This window comes from Pan troglodytes, chromosome 2 (genome assembly GCF_028858775.2).
Source record: "Pan troglodytes isolate AG18354 chromosome 2, NHGRI_mPanTro3-v2.0_pri, whole genome shotgun sequence".
NCBI lineage: Eukaryota > Metazoa > Chordata > Mammalia > Primates > Hominidae > Pan > Pan troglodytes.
In genome coordinates this window covers 81,595,165-81,617,441 of record NC_086015.1, presented here as the reverse complement: position 1 = coordinate 81,617,441, position 22,277 = coordinate 81,595,165, and the positions used below count along the sequence as shown (strand labels likewise).

Below are 22,277 nucleotides of genomic sequence, written 5' to 3'. Positions count from 1 at the left end.
TTGCCAGGTTTGCTTTCATGAGTCACATGAGCAATGGCTTTTTATTGTTTATTATAATAGCAAACATACTTCTCCACATAAACATATGCATTAAAATTTAAATCACTGGTTTGTAACAAAAAAAGGCATATATTTTTATTCACACAGATCTTTTCACTTAAAAGCTTCTATACTTGCATTCTGTTCTAATCAATCTAATAAAATGAAAATCTAGGATTCTTTACCATTTCGACTACATAGAAGCAGAAAGCTTCCCTTCTAAGTGTAATGTTAGAAATATGGTGAAAGTAATGTCTGAGGAAATTTAGGAACACCCAGGTTTAATTAAGGTGTCTGCGACATCATCTTAAGAATGCATGGTTGAATCAACAAATCTAAAGCTATAAGCTCTTCATGGTTAATAAAACTGCTGACGCCGGAACATAACCAAGCTTCAACTAAATCTATTATAATAAACTGGCTTAAGCTAGAATAACCATAATCATATGCATCGTATCTGGTCAAATAATTTTTTTTAGGGAGACAGAGGTATCTGCACAAAGTATAGAGAAGAGAAACCCAGGATACAAAATTTAGTAGATTTCACTTAATACCAACTGGAAATGGTTCCAGAAGGGCAAATCATCACAGACACATTTTCTGCTTAGAGTGAGGAAGGGCATCCGGGTTTTCTATTACCTGGGTAAATTTGTAATAAGTCGCTCTAGCGCTCTCTGTTTTTAACCTGGTATTGAGCAAGCACTTTTCAGATGATTACACAGTACTAACATTAATATTAACAGCAGCAACTAATACTGGTTATTAATTTTGTGTTATACATTAGAGCTAAAGTATTTACAAACATTATCTGTTTTTATTATAATGATAACCCAAGCAGGTACAAACATGTACTACATCTTTTGGAATTAATGCCTAATTACACAAATATGTCTATTATGTAACTTTTATGTACTAAATATACATTATGTACATAACAGTTATGTATGTTATATCAAGTATGTATGTTATGTATTTATGCTGTGTTATGTGCATAACTTATGTTATATAACTGCGTCACACTAAGTTATGCAACATACTGAGATTACATACATAACTATGAGTTACATAACTATACACACTAAGAAATTGATGGGGTCGGATTCAAGTCTACAAAGTGCATTTCCAGAGCTTTTAACCACACACCCCATAATACTACCTCTGTAAAATGTACCTACAGAGCTGAGGACCAGACCCGATCATGAAGATACACGAACACCAGCCCACCTGGACAGACCCTGATGGCTCACATTTCACCACAGCGTTGTGCCATAGTCTTAGAATGTTAATAAGTACAAGGTGGTCACAAAAGGTTCCAATGAAAACAAAGGCAAGAGAAAAATATATTGTTCAATTTCTTTTCATTTTGAAAGTATTAGGCAATAGACATAAAAATACATTACATATATTAATATAGTACACAATATAAGAATTGTTATCTGAATAGACATTCATATGGAATTTTTGCTGTGGAACTGCCTCAAGCCATTTCAGAGTTTTTAAGTACAGACTACAAAGGATATCAACAGTTATAACACTACCATATCTAACCTAAAAAATAGGCATTTCAGGCCGGGGGCGTTGGCTCACGCCTGTAATCCCAGCACTTTGGGAGGCCGAGGCAGGTGGGTCACCTGAGGTCAGGAGTTTGAGACCAGCCTGACCAACATGGTGAAACCCCGTCTCTACTAAAAATACAAAAATTAGCTGGGCGTGGTGGCACGTGCCTGTAATCCCAGCTACTCGGGAGGCTGAGGCAGGAGAATCGCTTGAACCTGGATGATGGAGGTTGCAGTGAGCCGATATCGCGCCACTGCACTCCAGCCTAGGTGACAGAGGGAGACTCCATCTCAAAATAAATAAATAAATAAATAAATAAATAAATAAATAAATAGGCCTTTCAAGCTTGTAAAAACAGTGGTAGTAAACTTTAATTCAACTGAATAACTAGAAAAATTGAAATTCTTTGAATCTTAAGAAAATTCAGATATCAGATTTGCAAGTATTTTTTTCTTTGCCTTCAATATATGAAATTAAGTTTCTAAAAAGGTTTTGTTTTTGTTTTTGCTATCAAGTAGAGATTTGATTACTGATAAAATCTGATACAACACTCTGGGGCACATAAACCATATCCAAGAAAATACCCAGCTTTATTGTTTTTCAGTCTACCCCACTGCAAGTGTCCTCAAAATGTCATCAACAATAAACTGTAAAAGGCTTCACATCTCCTCATTAAACAGTCTCCCTAAGGCACTAGGCAGTGAACAGATATTGCCTGGTTCCTAAGATGGCATTGATGAATTCAGACATAGATATTGGCACTTTCACTAAACATAAAGTTTATATTTTGAGTCCTGTTTATGTATTAATCAGTTCAGGGTACAAGGAAGCAAGAAACACTGTAATTACCGTATTAACGGGCTTAATATTTTTCTGTCATACCCTAAACATCTACTGAACATTTTGAAATCTAGATTGGAGAATGTGTATGATTAATGCCTCAGGGCTCTTTTCTTCGCAAATTCAACAGCACATTCTCAAATGGTAGAAGACAAAGGTAACTTTTTCACTCTGAGTGACACAGTCTACATCATACAGAATACTATATGATTTACCTTTTCTTTGAAAATGGATGAATCAAGTCAATCAAATACTGAGAAACAATTTCACTTGACTGCTTCATGATGGAACTTAGAATTGCTAACCCTTAAAAAAATAATACTTTACCAAATAAACAAAGATTATTACTGAAATAGGATAAGACAGTGTTCAGTAATATACCTCAACGATAAATAAGCAAAGTGCATATAATGTGGTCAGATCAAAACCCACATTTCTTTGCCTGCCTTGAAGACCTTGTAAAACCTCCCACCAAAGTTTTCTTTCTTGAATTGTCCACTCCAAAATGATCTTCTAATAATCCCTTAAACACACATCACAAAAGTCTGTCTCTGTTCATTTGTCTATACAGGCTTCTTTACTTCACCCTCTCAGCTCATTTATAACTGACTGCTACTCAAGTATAAGTATAATGTCTTTATTTTCTTTTTGGAGAAAATAAAGATTAAATAAATCACTCTGTTGCCCAGGCTGGAGTGCAGTGGTGTGATCTTAGCTCAAAGCAACCTCCACCTCCCAGATTCAAGCAATCCTCCTGCCTCAGCCTCCTGAGTAGCTAAGATTACCGGCACGTGCCACCACACCAGACTAATTTTTGTATTTTTAGTAGAAACAAGGTTTTGCCATGTTGGCCAGACTGGTCTCAAATTCCTGGCCTCAAGTGATCTACCCGCTTCAGCCTCCCAAAGTGCTGGGATTACAGGCATGAGCCACTGTGCCCAGCCACAAGTATAAATAAAATCTTTAACAACATATTGAAAGATTATTAATCATAAAGCATACCAAGTTCTAGGTTATTCTCTGACACAGAGAATTTGTATGGACACCAAATCAGGACAAATCATATCCCTTAATATATATTACATTTGGACTTTAGGGTAGAGGAGAGGAGTAAATGGTTTAATTTATATTAAAAAAGAAAAAAAAGGAAAAGTAGAAATATTACTAACTTAGTTTGAGTCTGTCTAATGGTGAAGTTCATGTTTTTTGGCTTTATTGAGCTTCCATCATCTCCAAGAATTCTTCCTTTATAACTCCAAGCTCGGGACTGTGAGAACTAAATGAGATAATCTGTGCCAAATACAGTAAGCATACATAGGTATTAGCTACCATTGTTTCTGTCATTGTGCCGCCCTCACATAACACCAAAAGTAGAGACAGGTTATAATCTGGTCAACACAGTCAGTGTATTCTAACGAATTATGTAGTCTGCCTGAATCCTTAGACTGACTGTACAAATTGGATGAATGCACATCTCCTAAGCACTGTGGGAAGTATAGACCCAATGTGAGGCACAGGGCAGGAGAGAATCAGAATTAAGGAGAATTAATTATCCAGCAAAACATGGCGGAAGAAGTCACTATAGTATCACTGTCACTACACTGAACTCTTTGTTTTGGAATTTCTTTTAAATATGCTTATTGACAAAAAGCTGCCAGGTGTGATGCTTATGTTTCATAAATGGTGCAGGATTACTCTTAATGTGAAGGTTATTCTGTGTAACCAAGGGTTAACACGTTATGTCATTAGCCTAAACACTAGAACAAACAGCATTTGTTATGTTTTGTCATGGAGACAAGGAGTGACTCTTAAATTCTGAAGGAGTATAAAAGAATAAAAATAGAAACAGAAGTTTCCAAAGTTCTGCCAATTCTTGCCTTGATAGAACTGTAGCCACACGTATCCGTCTAGAAGATCTTACAGCTGGTTTTGCCCATTGCTTCATTCCTCTTTTTCTTAAAAGCTGTGTTACTACTTTACCCAATGCTAAATTAGCTTCAGATTGCTTCTTTTTATCCACAAAAGAAAGACTACATCGATATCAACACTGGACTATTAATTAATGGGGAAAAGTCAAGTGTTAAACTCTGTTCAGGAATTAGCATGTGGGTTTTAGGGAGACTTGGATCAACACATCAGAAAGCAATACAGAACAGGGAAGTTCTGTGAGTTTGACAAGAGAACGCAAGGAAAAGAAAAAATTAAAAGTTGTGTTCCAGCATTGTTCCTGTGATTACTGCCAAACTATCACAGATTTCAGCAGTTTATGAAAACAGTATTTTGTGTTTTCAAATATGCTCTTAAATTTTTCACAGGATGTATCAGATGGGATGCATTCTTGTCATTTTTGGAGAATGTGGGGATAACAGGCATGCCAAAGACCAAGAACAGCATGTGGGAATAACACTTTGCATGCTATTTTTATGCCACTTCCTTTTTTTATTTTTATTTTTTCAGAGTATAAAGTGTTGTGAAACATTAACGGGGCAATGCAATGTGAAAAGGTTCTGAACTATATCTATCTCTTTTATTGCTGAGATGCTCTCTTACATTTTTAACATATGCCATTATTGTTAACGCCAGGCCATCATCATTACTATAAGTTAAACAGCAGATCAATCACCAAATAATAGCACAGCAAACAGCATATACAAAACGATGAAGTGCTGGCAGGTGATCTGTATATAAAAGCCAGATTAGAACTTTAGGTTTGGTTAGACGCTGGTAGTCAATTAATTCTGGCTTGCTAGGAACTCTTCACAGAATATTAGTTTCTGCATTGTTGCTCCAGCTTACAAAACTTTACATAGCAAACTGTGTTCTGTGTCTTAAAATATAATTCCCTTCACAATTTGGCCTAAACTTTATTAATAAACTCTGTGGTAGCATTTGGTTAATTCCTCAACTCAACAGGGACTTACAGTACTGTACTGTGTGGCTCACCATCACTGCATCATGGGCGCAGCAGAAAGGAAAATCCTTAAAGCAATTTTGGGAGGGAAGAGGAAGTGACGGGGGCAGAGGGGTGTGGGGGAGGTGGGGAAGGAAAAGCGGGTGAGTAAACAGGAACATTTCTAATGTTCCTTTTTTTTTCTTTTCTTTCTTTTTTTTTTTTTTTTTTTTGAGATACGGTCTCACTCTGTCACCCAGGCTGGAAGGCAGTGGTGCGATCTCCACTCACTGCAACCTCTGCCTCTGTCTCCGTCTCCCGGGTTCAAGTGATTCTCATGCCTCAGCCTCCCAAGTAGCTGGAATTACAGGTGCACATCACCATGCCTGGCTATTTTTTGTATTTTTAGTAGAGACGGGATTTCGCCATTGTTGTCCAGGCTAGTCTCAAACTCCTGACCTCAGGTGATCCACCCACCTCGGCCTCCCAAAGTGCTGGGACTACAGGCGTGAGCCACGACACCTGGCCATTAAATCTTCAATGTTTTTTAATACAAATAGTTAAGGGTCAACATAGTTTTTGAAATTTCATTGCTCCATATGTGTCTAATATCCAGGAACATGAGATCTGTACCACTTCTATCTTCAGTTGGGCTTGGCTGAAGGAGTCATAACTTCTTTGCCTATTGTCATTGGGCATTTGCTTCCATTTTTCTTTTCTTAGCCTTTAATAGTTGGGGTCCATATATGCACTTTACTCGTCCCTTCTCCAATATTGGGTCCGGTTTTCAAGGGCATGGTCTTAAATTGTAAAATGGAGTTACAGCATATCCAAGCGGATAGGAAAATGAAGAAAATCTCACCCTACAATTTGTTATTTATCTAGTTCTTTCTCTTTCTCCCATCTCCAGCACACTACTCCCAGAAGATACAGACCTGCCAGTTTCTCCGACCCTCGAAATGACATACACTGTGAACGAAATAAATTTGAAGGCACTCCCAAGGAAAAGGCGTTTTTTCTTCCCGATATTGAATCCAGAACATTGGTTAGAAGTATTCTCATAGAACTGCCGCTATACAGAACCTGTACTAGTTACATAAGGTATATTCGGCTACATTGCGAGTTCAATAGGCTTTGAAGGGTTAACCAAGAAACCAAATTTTATATAGAACAACATTTCTATGATAAATTCTATCCCGAGTTCTAAATTGTCTATGACTTACCTATGAACTTTTATAATATCATTCAATTGTAAATTGAGAACTGCCTGCACACTCTTCATTTATTAATATTATATGAAGTGTATCTCCCTGTATCAGTTAACACAAAAGGGTAAATGTTGGTTCTTGGAAAACAAAATGAGTAAAGTGTTATTAAAGCAGAATTCATATTTAAGAGGAATTCAAATAGAACGCAGTAAGGAAGAAAAACAACAAATGAAAGGTACGTCCACAGCTCCACCAGGGAGACTTTGGAGGAATTAGCTTGTGTTGTGTTAGTTCTTATCCCTGAAGAAGAGCTGCTAAGCTATTTGAAGCTGCTTTCTCAGAGGGATTATCTCCTTCAATCTGTTTTAATCACGACTAAATGCTTTCAACTGGTATATACTGAGCTCGAATTAGAGAATCACAATTCCCCTAGATCTTTGTGATTTGTTTGAAAAAAAGAAACACATTCACATACAAAGACACGTTCTAGAAATTAAATTGTGATCTGTCATTGTTCAAGTTAATCAAAAAACATAAAAGATTATACTTTTAAACAACACAAAACAAGATCAATGGATATACAAAATATTATAAATGGAAATGATTTGGGGTTGTCAGGTGATTTTCAGAAAGAAGCAAATGCATTCCTTAGAAATGGCTATATTTGAAGATCACTATGTTTAAAAATAAGTGATTTGATCAACAGAATGGTAAACTGAGCTACAATTCATAAATTTGATAAGTATTTCTTGCATATTTTGTGAGAGCTTCTGAGCTTCTAATAGTCTTTATTACTGAGATTATTAATCACAAAATTCCCCACATTTACTCACTACTCCTCACATTTTCAAAGTGTTCTCAAATACTGTGTTAAAGTAAGTATTGTAATGAGAGAATTAGTCTTTGACCAACTCCATTTACAACTGGAATCATTCCATTGGATACACGGTTACTCCAGAAAAGCTATGAGGATGATAAAAAGTTCCAATTTTCATTCAGTGAGTATTTATCAGATCACACAAGGCGCTAATTGCTATTTTCCCTCAATAAAATGAACAAATGTTTTCTAAAATTAAAACTAAAGAAAAAAATCAATGGCAGCTCAAGGAAAGAATTCTATGAATCTAGGATCTTCAATTCCATGGGAAAAACCATGTAACTCAAGGTGAAAGCACGGATCTTGGAACCAGATTGTTTGCATTTGCGTCCCAGCTTTTCCATCTTCCAGGAGTATAATCTGTACTGTCAAATGAGGATCAAAATAATACTATTTATCCTCTGAAACTGTTGTTAGAATTGGATGAGCATGTAGTTTAATGAGTACAACCAGTATGTGCCTAATAGATAGTTACAGTTCATATTTATGTGAACCAAATTTTAAACAAAAGATTATTTAACAATAAACCAGGTGAGTTTTCTTTCTCCATCATCTCCACCCCCTAATTCCAAGAATTTGATGGCCATTTTATAACATCAATAGATTCACATTTTGCCCAAGATGCAGAGCTATCAAATAATTTTATGCTGACATCAGTTGCCTCCTGACAGCTCTAAGATATGAAATAACAAGCAGTCAATGTCAGTGCTACTAAATCAAGCCCAGGGCCCCCATGGCACCAGACAGCAGCAGCTTGTTACTGCTAAGGAAATGTCAGTCCAGTCAAAGTGTGGCAGAGTTGTCAAATCCCCAGTCGCGTCTGCTCTGGTATAACTAACGTTCTATAAGGTAACATTCATAAAGATGTTGTTATGTTGCCCAAAACCCTGAAGCAGAACAGCTAAGGTGGCTCTCAGAGTTCAAAAAGTTGTTTGACTTCTTCAGTCACCGAGATTTCTCCCTCTAGTAAACAGGTTCATTTTCTTTCCTCTGTAGGCACAACATTCAGGATCAGAGAATATATTTTTTTCCCTGAAAATGTTGTAAGTATTTGGATAGAGTCACACTTCATTATGCATGTGGTATCTGACTTTTGGTTTGCATTCACAAGCAATACTCATGAATCATTTCTTATTTCTAAAATATTGTTGTTTTTAAAATTACCTATGTCTGCCCCCTTACATCATAACTATACTTTAATTTCCTTCCACTTGGCACTTACTCTGACATCCTGTTATTATTCATTCCTACCTACAGCATCTTGGCTATGGAGAGAGTATCACTTCTAAGGTGGCACATTGGCTGAATCTGAGGTTCTTGTTAGAGTTTTTCTATTTCTGTTTAATTTTAAGAATTACAGGAAACACGCACTAGTTTAAAAATTCATTTTTGCTATCCCTGTAAAGTATAGTAGTTTTTTTTTTCTTTCTTTCTTTCTTTTTGAGACAGAGTCTCTCTCTGTCACCTAGGCTGGAGTGCAGTGGCGTGATCTCGGCTCACTGCAAGCTCCGCCTCCCAGGTTCACGCCATTCTCCCGCCTCAGCCTCCCGAGTAGCTGGGACTACAGGCGCTCACCACCACACCTGGCTAATTTTTTTGTATTTTTAGTAAAGACGGGGTTTCACCGTGTTAGCCAGGATGGTCTCGATCTCCTGACCTCGTGATCCGCCCGCCTCGGCCTCCCAAAGTGCTGGGATTACAGGCGTGAGCCACGGCGCCCGGCCTATAAAGTATGGTAGTATTTTGACTTGTGTTTCTACTTTCCCTGTAACAGGACAACGGGTCTACTTTTATACTCGATGCCACAAAAAATAATGGAATATGTTGGCAGGTCACAGTCCTATTTTGCCAGTAAGTAGCATTACTCACAGATGCAGTTTTTCATCACAGTTGGTAAAGACCTTTAGTAGCACTTAAGGGCTTCATTCTCACAGTGCTGTACAATCATCAGTCAGAGTTCCATCTTTTGAGTCCATGCTAGGAACACACATATTCATCAACATACTGCAGTAACTGGATCTGATCTTTTGCTGACACTTATAGCCAGTCCCCTGTGACTTTTATCATGGAGACTGTGTTGAGATTAGAACTGGGTTATAGTCTGTGATCATTAATCTAAAGTCTCACTGTGGACTGTCCCAAGCAGCAAATTGGGAGACCCTCTCACCCTCTTCATATACCAGTGTTAAGAGAAATACTTACATCTGTGTTATAAATCAATCTGAATATACAGTAACAGAAACAAACATATGGGTTAAATTTTCTTGAAATTACACATGGTTATAAAAATTGACCTAAAAAAAGTACTCGGAAAAACATGTTTGGAATTTGGTTGAACAAAAATATTTTTAAATATCTCAAGCTGTTTGGCAAATCTCAAAAATGCCAAGTGATTTCCAAGCCTACTGAGCCTTTCAAAGCTTGAAAATTGTGTGTGTGTGTATGGTGTGTTTGTGTGGATGTGTCTGTGTGTGATGAAGCAATGGGCTTTGTAATCATTTTCAGGAGTTTCATCTTTAAAAGACAAGAATAACATTGCCCAATTATCTAAGAAATTTGTTATCAGTATTGCAAACATTTATCAAATATTGGTTTAGCTCTATACACAAATAGAGTCCAAAGGCATGCACTTGGTGTGATTAAATGATGACAAAGTCATTTGATACGCATTTTCTCAAATAGCCCATGTTCTACAGAAAAGCTATTTTTCTTGATTAATTTTGGAAGAAAGAACATGTCAAAATGCAAATATGTTATTCTATTAGCATGGAGGAGCTTCTTAGATTATAAATTTGATCTCATCTCATACTTGATATCAGGGTCTTGAGAGATACAATTAAGTCTCAACTCAGGAGAGCAAGTATGAAAAGTCAACAGCAGGTGAGTATTGCCAAAGGAGGGTTAATGTGCTTGTGGCATGAAGGTCATAGTCCTGGGCAGTTGGAAATCCTTGAGTATGTAAAGGTAGGAGGGAACATGGGTGATAGCCAGTGTGGGAAATATGTTTATGGACATGGAGGGAGTCAGATAAAACACTATTTGATACAAGTAATTACATACACTTTTTTTATAACTGTAATATATATGTTACATAGTATTAACATATATAATATATTATATTATACATAATATACATATACATATTATACATAATATACATAATATATCATATAATATACTATAATACATAATATAATATGTATAATATAATATATTATATATAAATAAACATATAACATATATATTAGACCTATGTTCTTGTTTCATAATAAAGATCTTAGAAACTAAAATATTCAAGAATGAAAATATCTATAAAATATAGTCCATCCAATCAAGTGTGGATATTATCTAAACAAATGTCAATTTCTCTCCTGACATCCCATTTCCTTACTTACATATTGCCTAGGTCTTAGTCATCAATTTGCTGCATTTTTTCTGAGCTTGTATCATGTTCCTTTAAATTGTGAAATTTTGCCACCAAAAAATGTCTTAAGCATTATGTTAGACAAACCCCACTCCCAGTTAGGACTGACAACCTGAAATTGACTTCAGAATGCAACTAGAACTTTTGATTATGCTTAATTCTGCCATCACCAGACCTCTGTTGAAGCGAATTTTCTCAGTGCTACTTCAAATTTGAGCACCTCTTCATTATAGATTTTTTTCCAGTCATACAATACAGTGTCAAACATAATTCCTTCCAAGGAACACTATGTTTGGTCAGAAGTCAAAGAAGCACAAAAACATCATTTCATTCGGTTATTCTAGACTATCTTGTGTTTTGTGAATGAATCTATTATTTATAAGATTATTCATAGTCACGTGTGGAGCCTGGGGAACCAAACCTCATATTCTCTCATTTGATTATTTATTATGGTATAAAACAGTGCCTGCTTAGGATTTGCTCTAGCAAAGTTATTAACAACAAGTCTCCCTCAGCTCTCTCCATTTAAGCCTTCCATACTTGAAGCCCTGTTATCTCCTGATTGCTCAGAACCACTTCCCATGGTGCTATGTGCATGGAAAATACCCGTGCACTGTGCCCAAACTCTTGATCATTTACACTTATCTTCTGTACTTAACTGTCCTTTCATCCGTCTCAAACGAAGGGCCACTTTGTCCTTGGTGTGCTCCCTTAGTTTGTTGTACATATTTCTATTAGCACTCATCTCTTTGCTCAGTTCTCGGTTCACTTGCCGCTTGCCCGTCTTAGTTGTCCTTGTATTTCCTGCACATTGTCTAAATTATAGCACATTCTTGGCATTGCTTAAATCCTTTTGTAGTGGTTACATGAATGTGAACGAATAAGTTCAAGTTAAAACTGTAACACTCAACTAATCTCTAGTGCCCTTTAAATTCTAATACTTAAATTTTAACTATCTAGTGATTCTATCGCCTCTCTCTAAAATTTTTCCAGTATCAAACTTTTCTTTTTTCTTTCTTTCTTCTTTTGAGACAGGGTCTCTCTCTCTGTCACCCAGGCTGGAGAGTGAAGTGGCATAATCACAGCTCACTGCAGCTTCGAACTCCTGGGCTCAAGTGATCTTCCTATCTCAACTGCCCAAGCAGCTGGAACCACAGGTGTGTGCCAACATGCTCGGCTAATTTCTTAATATTTTGTGGGGATGGGGTCTCCCTGTGTTGCCCAGGCGGATCTTGAACTCCCAGGCTCAAGTAATCCTCCCACCTTGACCTCTTAAAGTGCTGGGTTTAAAGGCATGAGCCACTGTGCACAGCCTAAAATATTTCTAATACACAGAGAAGTACAGCAATATGCCCACCACCCAAATTTATGCGATACTTTATAATTCCTTCACACTCCTTTGATAAATTATGGACAGATAGAAAGTCCGGCATGAGGAGGTAACCGCTTGAGCTAACTCCGACCCAATAAATTATGAAAAAAATCTAGAACCCCTTTATTAACTATCTTCTTAGTCAACTAGAGTCCTTTCATCTGGAATTGTGTGTTGTATGTGTGGGATTACTGAAGAACAAAATGAACAGTAAAGCACCTTGCCTACTTTGCATACCTAAGATTATGAATTTGGTAACTGAAAAGATTTCTAAACTTTTTAGGAAACTCGATTTTAGTTGCAAGCCACATTCATTAAAATGTGTGATATGTAAATTACACATATCAGATAATGTTTTAAAAAGAGATAACAAAAAATATTTTTTTTAAAATCGCTTGTAGTCTACAAGTGAAGTACCAGTTTTTGCCACTAGAGGGAAGCTACCTTCAAACGCAACAAAAGTTTTTTTTCTTTTTTCTTTTTCTTTTTTTGCCTGTAGTTCAACAAGTCCTCTCCCTTGTCTGGTCAGATATTTGGCCAACATACAAATCAGTACCTTTCATCAACAATAAATGTAATGACAATGTTTAATTAAATAAGAGCCCTTCTTTTTTTTTTTTAAGAGCTAGAAAGAGAAACAAAGAACCATATAACTGGCAACTGCAATTTGCGTCCCTCTAGAGGCAAAAGGAAATCTATAATTTGCCTTGAGAAAGTGGGAAAAGATCAAGAGGCAAAGACAGAAGCAGCGCCAAAGTGCAATCTTATTCCTTTACCATCTGTCACAATCACTGTCATTCCCCAAAGGCCATGTTTAAAAATGAGACAAGAGAGGGCTCCTAAGAACTTGAAAATGGTCAGAGCTCTGAATCACACTGAAATATTAAAACTCAACAATACCAGCCTGCAATTGCTAGAATCAAGAGTAAAAATGTCTTCCAGTATAAGGCCATGGTGGGGAGAGGAGTTTTAAAACAAGAGGGTAAGAGAAAGAAAATGATCCCCACATAAGCCTTTAGAAATCTATTTCATGAATGGTGGCTGAATGTCTTGAAGTTTATTTACTTGGTGTAATGAATTAAAATATGCAGCTGCAATTTCAAGAATTATTATACTACCATGATTTGAACAGGTGAATTCATATTCTATGTGATAAATTTCAAATTGTTCAGCTGTTGTATAGCAACAAAAATCAATCAGGCATACAATTGCAGCTGTAAGTCATGGATTGACCACGTTGTTATCTTTTTGGGTTTTTAGGCTCTCTACCACTTGGGGGCAGACTGAACAACAACAGAAAAGGAGGACCAATAGCATAAGCAACTTTCTCAACAGAGTTTCTAAGTGCATTTTCAAATATGAAAGGGTGAATGGAAGCCACCCAACATCCATTAAAATCTGTTTCATATATACCTGGAGAATGCAGACATTATGACATAGCCAGAGTGTCATTTGAATAATTTCATATTGAAGTTTCACATGAAAAAAGGCATGTTCTATATTGACGTTATTGATAATGGAAAAAGATACAAAAGCGTCTTCTTTGTTATTTTCCTTTCCTCTTCAGAGGCTTCAGTTGAAGCTGTCTTACTCATAGCACACTCAATTGCAGTATAAAGTTGCCAGCCAATGGTCCTCAAAAGGACAAATTCTAATGACCAGACAAAGGCCTAGACTACTTAGATATTCATTGTTGTTCTGTCAATCAGCATGAGTAATTGGGTTATCAGTTTGCAGAAACTTTAAAAAGGCCCAAAGACAAATTCTAATCTTACTTAACAGGAGATTTCTGTATGTATGCCTCATCAGTGACTGAAGTCACTGTAATAAAAATCCTTATTTCTGGGCAAGGGAGACATTAAACAATACAGGATATAAAAGAATGATTAATTCTTTATCCAAAGTTAGAAAAATGTGTGCATAAAATGAACCAGAGTTCTGTGACTTTATCTTTTACTTTTGTTAGATTCAAAGAATGAACTTCTGAACACCTGGCACATAAGCAATTAAACTCATAATGGACTTGGCCATTGCCCATATTGTCAATATGGTAAGAGCAGATTAAAATGAAAAATAGAAACATAATTACTTTCCAGGTATTATAATATTGGGTAAGGAGTACAGACTAATCAAAATCATTGACTTGGTCATGTCTCTAGAAGATGGATCTGCCAGATTTAAATGGAGAAATAGAGACTTTGATAGAAGATGGATTAGAACCATTGTCATCTAAGAAAAGAGTCTCAAATGCACTAAAGCAATCCTGATGACCTGAAGTATAATAATTTCATAAATAATATTACCTTGACATCAATTTATATAAAATTTCAACCATCTTTAATTTCTCAATCATAGTATGTAGTAGAGATCATTGGCTGGTTCATGGTAGCACTTACAACTTACAGGGCAATTACTGTATCCTAGGCATTGTATTTAGGCATTTCACTTTACATGTATTATCTAATTTAGTAGTTGACCTTGTAAAGCCCTTATTTTATAGATGAGAACATCGAGGTTTAAGTAATTTGTGCTAAGTAGTTTGCTCAAGTGGTGGAGTCCTAGTTTGAACCAACTTCAGTTTTACTTTAAAATGTGTGATTTTAATTTATATAGTCTCTTGCTAGTTATAATTCTGGTTTGATAATATTCCAGAACAGACATAATGGCAAATATAAATAACAGAAATACTTGTATTCATAACGTTATCCGTAATGGTAAAACAGTTCCCTGCCGCAGATGTTTCTAATGCATTATCTATATTCTTTTATTTTTTATTAATAGAAGTTGAGAATTGGAAGAATACATAAGGTGATCGGTCATAAAACTACATTACTAGCTGGGCGTGGTGGCTCACGCCTGTAATCCCAGTACTTTGGGAGACTGAGGTGGGCGGATCACTCGAGGTCAGCAGTTCAAGACCAGCCGGGCCAACATGGCGAAACCCCATCTCTACTAAAAATACAAAAATAGGGGCGCCTGTGATTCTAGCTACTCAGGAGACTGAGACACGATAATCGCTTGAACTCGGGAGGCGGAGGTTGCAGTGAGCCGAGACTATGCCACTATACTGCAGCCTGGGTGACAGAGCAAGACCCTGTCTCAAAAAAATAATAAAATTAAAATGAAATGAAATGAAATGAAATAAAATAAATAACATAAAATAAAATAAATCACCCCACCTTCTTTGCAATGTGGAGCCTTATATTAAAATGTTGGGCAACTCCCCGCCTTGGCGCCGCAGCCCCCCAGCAGCCCCCCAGCAGCCCCCCCTAGCAGCCCCCTAGCAGCCCCCCAGCAGCCCCCCAGCAGCCCCCCTAGCAGCCCCCCAGCAGCCCCCCTAGCAGCCCCCTAGCAGCCCCCCAGCAGCCCCCCAGCAGCCCCCCTAGCAGCCCCCCAGCAGCCCCCCAGCAGCCCCCGCCGAGCCCGCCGCCACCTTTGAGCAGAAGACGGCTGTGCCACCCACGTATGCCGATCTTGGCAAATCTGCTAGGGATGTCTTCACCAAGGGCGATGGATTGGCTTAATAAAGCTTGATTTGAAAACGAAATCTGAGGATGGATCGGAGTTTATAAGCTCAGGCTCAGCCAACACTGAGACCACCAAAGTGACGGGCAGTCTGGAAACCAGGTACCGATGGACTGACTATGGCTCGAGGTCTACGGAGAAATGGAACCCCGACAATACACTAGGCACCGAGATGAGCGTGGACGGTCAGCTTGCATGTGGCCTGAGGCTGACCTTGCATTCCTCCTCGTCACCTAACACTGGGGGAAAAAAAAATGCTAAAATCAAGACAGGGTGCAAGTGGGAGTACATTCACCTGGGCTGTGACGTGGATTTCCACACTGCTGGGCCTTCCATCCGGGGTGCTCTAGTGCCGGGTTACAGGGCTGGCTGGCTGGGTACCAGATGCGTTTTGAGACTGCAAAGTCCTTCCTGAGTGACCCAGAGCAACTTTGCAGTTGGCTACAAGACTGATGAATTCCAGCTTCATACTACTGTGAATGACGGGACAGAGTTTGGCGGCTCCATTTACCAGAAGGTGAACAAGAAGTTGGAGACCGCTGTCAATCTAGTCTGGACAGCAGGAAACAGTAACACGCGCTTCGGAACAGCAGCCAAGTATCAGACTGACCCTCATGCCTGCTTCTCCACTAAAGTGAACAACTCCAGCCTGATAGGTTTAGGATACACTCAGACCCTGCAGCCAGGTATCAAACTGACGCTGTCAGCTCTCCTGGATGGCAAGAACGACAAGGCTGGTGGCCACAAGCTTGGTCTAGGACTGAAATTTCAAGCATGAATGAATACCATACAATTGTTTAATTTTAAACTATTTTGCAGCATAGCTACCTTCAGAATTTAGTGTACCTTTTAATGTTGTATGACTGGGATGCAAGTATTGCTAAATATGTTAGACCTCGAGGTTAAAGATGATTCTGCTTTAAGATGTTACCCTTTCAGAGGTACAGAAGAAACCCATTTCCAAAAAAGATCCTTTCAGTAGTAGACTTGGGGGGAACTCGGTAGCCCCTGTGAGATGCCAAGTTTCTTTTTTATCTAGAAATGCCTTCAAGTGGTAGCTGGTAATATGTAGGCACTTTGTAAATTCATATTGAGTAAATTAATGAAACTGTGATTTCCTGAGAATCGAACCTTGGTTTCCTAACCCTAACTGATGAGAGGCTCACTGCTTGACAGTGTTACAAACTCATCTGAATGAGACTTTTTTATACAGATCTTCATGACCTGTTCCCACCCCAGTTCATCGTCGTCACCTCTTTTACACCAAATGGTCTGCAGGGTGTGGTCACTGTTTCTTCCGTGCCATTTTGGGGTGGAGAAGGTGGATGTGATGAAGCCAATAATTCAGGACTTATTCCTTCCTGTATTGTGTTTTTTTGTCCTTGCACCAGAGTAAAAAATAGCTTCCAGGAGCTCCAGCTATAAGCTTGGAAGAGTCTGCGTGATTGTAATCACTTGGTGACAACACTCAGAATCTAAATTGGACTTCTTTTGTATTCTCATCACTCAATTTGTTTTTTAGCAGTTTAATGGGTACATTTTAAAGTCTTCCATTTTGTGTGGAATTAGATCCTCCCCTTCAAATGCTGTAATTAACATCACTTACAGAAACTTGAATAAAATATTGAAACCTCAAAAAAAAAATGCTGGGCAATAAGTTACAAGCAAAAAACCCTGGCTCTTTTTAAGATGAGACAAACTTATCAGCCACTTACCCTTTTGCCTTTTATCATTCTTTTCTTTCTTTTTTAAATCAGCTTTCTTTGTTGAATGTCACTCTTGTTATTCTAAAAATAAGATGCTGTGCAAACCTTGCCATCCATGTAGCCAATTACATAGGGAAGGCCAAGAAACTTGCAAAAACATTGGAGGTATATATTTATAATTTGTATACAGCATTAACTTTCAAAAATCTTTCACTAGCAGTTGAATAAAATTCCTAACTGATAACAGCCCAGTTTTAAAAAATGTGAGTGAAGGGATTAGAGGATATGAATTCAAAGTCACTTCTAGCTTTTAAATTTTATGATTTTATTTGATTAAGCATCTCAAAGTTAAGGAGAGACAAAGGAATCAACTTCACCAGCATTTACTGTTTGGTCCAACGCTGTAAAATTTGATTAAGTAAAGCCCAGACTTGTTGGAATTCATCACACAATACCATTCACCCTCAGACCTTGTAACTCAAATATGTGAGAGTAGATTGATCAGATAAAATCAATGTGGTCTGAATAATAAAATTTAATTTCCATTTAAAATTATGTGCTTGTTTATGTACAGTTACACTTACCATGCTTCTATTTATGTAGTTATTCTAAGACTGTTCTGCAAATAAGACCTTTGTGTAGTTCCAAGTTCATATTATTAATTTGCAAAAGGTTTATTTTGTTTCCTCCATTGTACGGAGAAGGAAACTGAGGCTTTGAAGACATTAAGGCACTTCAGGGATCACAGTAATGTGATCCAGCTTTCTTCTCCCTATACCACATTGTTTTATTTTCATTTTTATTATTATTCAGAATATTTATGAACTTACACAATACTAATTTTGCTAATGAGATAAATACGAAACTTCCAAGTAGATTCATTTGAAAATTGTTGTAAAGAGAAAACATGCTACTGAAATTTAAGCAAAAAGAAGGCCAAAAATAAGTTTATTTTTCACAAGACAAACCCTACCCACATTCCCTACAGCAGTTATATGGGACAACCTTGCTCTATGATGAATTGAATGAAACAATTTTGGGAAATAATTTTCTCTGTCTGCCCTCCCATCCTCAATGGCTTGATATATAATGCCTTGTGTATAATCTTGTCAAAATATAAGAAATAGATGATATATTTTTTAACACTTCCCTGTCAACCCTATGATGTTAGAATTCTATGACTCACAGTCTATTCTCTGGTATATTTGTAAAATGACATGCAAAACACAGAAACTGTAAGTCTTGGAGTCACAGAACATCTCCCTGAAAAACCTGATAGCAGAATCTCATGCATAAATTTTAATCCTGTTGAATCAATGTTATAATTATTAGGCTTAGTAACTAATGACATATTCACTAGTGTTTGTTTTGACTTAAGACAAAACACCTTAAAACAAAAACACATCAATAACACATAAAAGATAACTCTGCTTAAAGAATAAGGCCAAATGCTAGATGCAATTCTTTAAAAAGTCAATACTTAAAATATGGAGTTAAGTCAGCATGTAGACTAAGTAAGATTGGTAGCAATGGAACCTAAATTGGGGTTTTAGATTTGCAGGTAGTATATGGATAATCATTATCGGTGCTTGCCGAATGTTTGTGGTGGTCCCCTCCTTCCAGAAACATAGCTAGATTGCCTTCTGACTTCTTTGTGGTTATGTGTGGCATGTGACTTGCTGTGGCCTATGAGTTGTAACAGAATATGGCATGCATTACTACTGGCTGAGGGATTTATGTTGATACAAAAGCTTCCAGAACTCTCCTTTCCCTCAGCCACTATCACCAGAGTGTCAACATTCCTTCACCTTGGATACTGAAGGAAAGTCAATACTTATGCCAGAGCAAGGCCCCAGCCAACATGAAATAGGCATGTAGCCCAAGGACTGGTAGACCTTAGACCTTTTTTAAAAATAAATTGCTTTTAAAAACACTGATCCTGGCCAGGGGCGGTGGCTCACGCCTGTAATCCCAGCACTTTGGGAGGCCGAGGTGGGCAGATCACCTGAGGTCGGGAGTTCGAGACCAGCGTGATCAATGTGGAGAAACCCCATCTCTACTAAAAATACAAAATTAGCTGGGCGTGGTGGCGCATGCCTGTAATCCTAACTACTCGGGAGGCTGAGGTAGGAGAATTGCTTGAACCGAAGAGGCGGAGGTTGCAGTGAGCCAAGATCACGCCATTGCACTCCAGCCTGGGCAACAAGAGCGAAACTCCATCTTAAAAACAAACAAACCAAAAAACACAAAACAAAGCAAAACAAAAAAAATACTGATCTAGAGACTGGGAATGGTTGGGGAAGGCAGGGATAGGAAGAGATTTGTGAAAGAATACAGAATTACAGCTAGACATGAGGAATAAGTTCTAGTATTCTATACCACTACAAGATGACTATAGTTAACAATAATATAATATATAATTTCAGATAGTTAGAAGGACCATATGGAATATTCCCAACACAAAGAAATGATTAATGTTTGAAATGATAGATATGCTAATTACCCTGATATGATTACTGCATATTATATGTATCAAAACATCATTATATACCTCACAAATATGTACAATTGTTATATATCAACTAAAAAATTAAATGGAAAAACCACTGAACTTTTGGGACTGTTTATTAACACAGAATCTCTAACCCATCCTGAGTGATAAAATAGAAATTGGTACTTGAAATAACAAATGCACACCTATGCTTTCTCTTGTTCCTTTAATGTTTAACCTAATCTTTATCTGATTGAAAGTGGAGTAGGCTACACCATTTCCACATAAGAAATATTTTCTTTTATGGATGCAACTGCTGGGTTCCAATTAGAAATTTTAAGAAATGAAGATAAGCTTTGCACTGTCAGCTATGAAATTAAGCATGAGTCTAAAAGCCAACAGAAAAGGTAAATAAAGGACACAGATTTTTTAGATTTGGTGATAATTAAGATTTCTGAATTTTTAAAATGTGTGTGCTGAATAATTTCCATGAGTAGCTGCCATATTGAATTCTGACATGTATGTCTCTATTCACTCTCATGACAGAGGAGGACTGTTTTCTCTTTGCTTAAGGTAGACATTTTCACTCACCAATAGTGCAAACTATGTGTACCCTTCACTCAAGACAGTTAAAGTTTAAGAAAATATGTAGTCATTAAACTCTTCAGTTTGCCAGAGGGATCTTTATGGCCTAAGAATGAAAATGATAAATTATTTGACTTGTCTAGTCACACTCACTCAAAAATCTTTAAAAATATATAGGTTTCTATCTTCCACATTAGATAGTACTACTTCCATATTGGTTTATGTGTGAATTGAAAAGTAAGACAAAAAATAAAAATTAAAAAACCCTCATTCACTTGCTCTTGTGTCCTTGGTTAGAGACAGGCATATGAGCTTTTCTGTTTCTTTAAATGAACTTCTAAAACTGGCTTCATAAAATGCTTCCAAATAATACAGGTAAAACTCATCATTTGCCAACAATATATGAATGATATGATACAAGATGGAGATGAAAGCATACTTGAAACCACTGACTGGTTGTTTTGAAAGTTGTCTAGATATGTAATCACAAAAATACTCAATAAACAAAACTTCTGTTTTTATTTATGTAGTATCTGGTGTTAGATATAAAAATAAGCTGAAAAACATCTGGAATTCAACTGGCTGTCACATATATATGCTCAAGAAGGATAAAAACTTAACAAATTTTAACATTTTCTGAATCATTTTTTTTTCTTTTTTGAGATGTAATCTCGCTGTGTCGCCGAGGCTGGAGTGCAATGGGGTGATCTCAGCTCACTGCAATCTCCGCCTCCCAGGTTCAAGCAGTTCTCCTGCCTCAGCCTCCCCAGCAGCTGGGATTACAGGTATGCACCGCCACATCCAGCTATCTTTATATTTTTAGTAGAGACGGGGTTTCATCTTGTTGGTCTGTCTAGTCTCCAACTCCTGACCTCAAGTGATCTGCCCACCTCGGCCTCTCAAAGTGTTGGGATTACAGGCGTGACCCACTGCGCCCGGCCCTGAGTCATTTGTTTTGAGTGATGTATGAAAAGACGAAAGAATGAGACAGTTGTTTATTAGAAACAAATGATTATGGAAAAGAGATTAGTGATCCACATTAAATCATATCCTACTAACATACAACAAGAACCCTGAGAAGTTAAGAGGTTCAGTACTTTTCAAGTGAACCCAGTTCAATCCCCATTTCCTGTGAATCAAGATGACTGTCGTATGGGAACTTTGATTTAACACTGAATCCCTTTCGTTCTTAATCACTAACCCAGTGGTTTCAAAACATTTTCAGCAATTACATTCTCACCAAAGATCATGATGATATGATGATCTTAGCATTAGATCTTAGATGAGTTAAGAGCAAAACAATAGAAGCCAATTACATAGCCACATATATTTCTAATTGACTAAATCTTCTAAAATCCAGTTTTGCAAATATACAGTTTATCTGTGGAATCTGTCAAATCATGTATAAGACATATTTGATTGGAGCTACCGAAAGCACTGGGATATTTCTGGTGCACATACAATAGTACAATATTGTTGGAAATACCTGATGTATGTAGTTTTGTGGCCTTTAGCAAAAACCAGAAACAAAGCTATAAAGAATGACAAGCAAAAATTATAACCCAGTCAACTAATGAGAAAAAGAAAACATTAGAAATGAATAAATATATTGGGGTAAATCTCTTATTACCAAAATTGATTTTTCCATGCATCTTAGATTTTGTTTTGATTAAATAAATTAAATGAGCCAGAAAATAAATTTAAACCTACCCACAAAAATTCATAATAAAATGTAGAGTGGATTACTTCTGCTATGACATTTC

At 37.2% G+C, this 22,277-nt stretch overlaps 1 protein-coding gene and 1 pseudogene across 33 annotated transcripts in view; one reads left to right on the top strand and one right to left on the bottom strand.

Annotated features, from left to right (window-relative positions):
- ROBO2 (roundabout guidance receptor 2) overlaps positions 1-22,277 on the bottom strand; it is a 1,748,072-nt gene that overhangs the window by 319,934 nt on the left and 1,405,861 nt on the right. The window lies entirely within an intron of this gene.
- On the top strand, positions 8,111-16,593 carry LOC104005633 (voltage-dependent anion-selective channel protein 1-like; annotated as a pseudogene).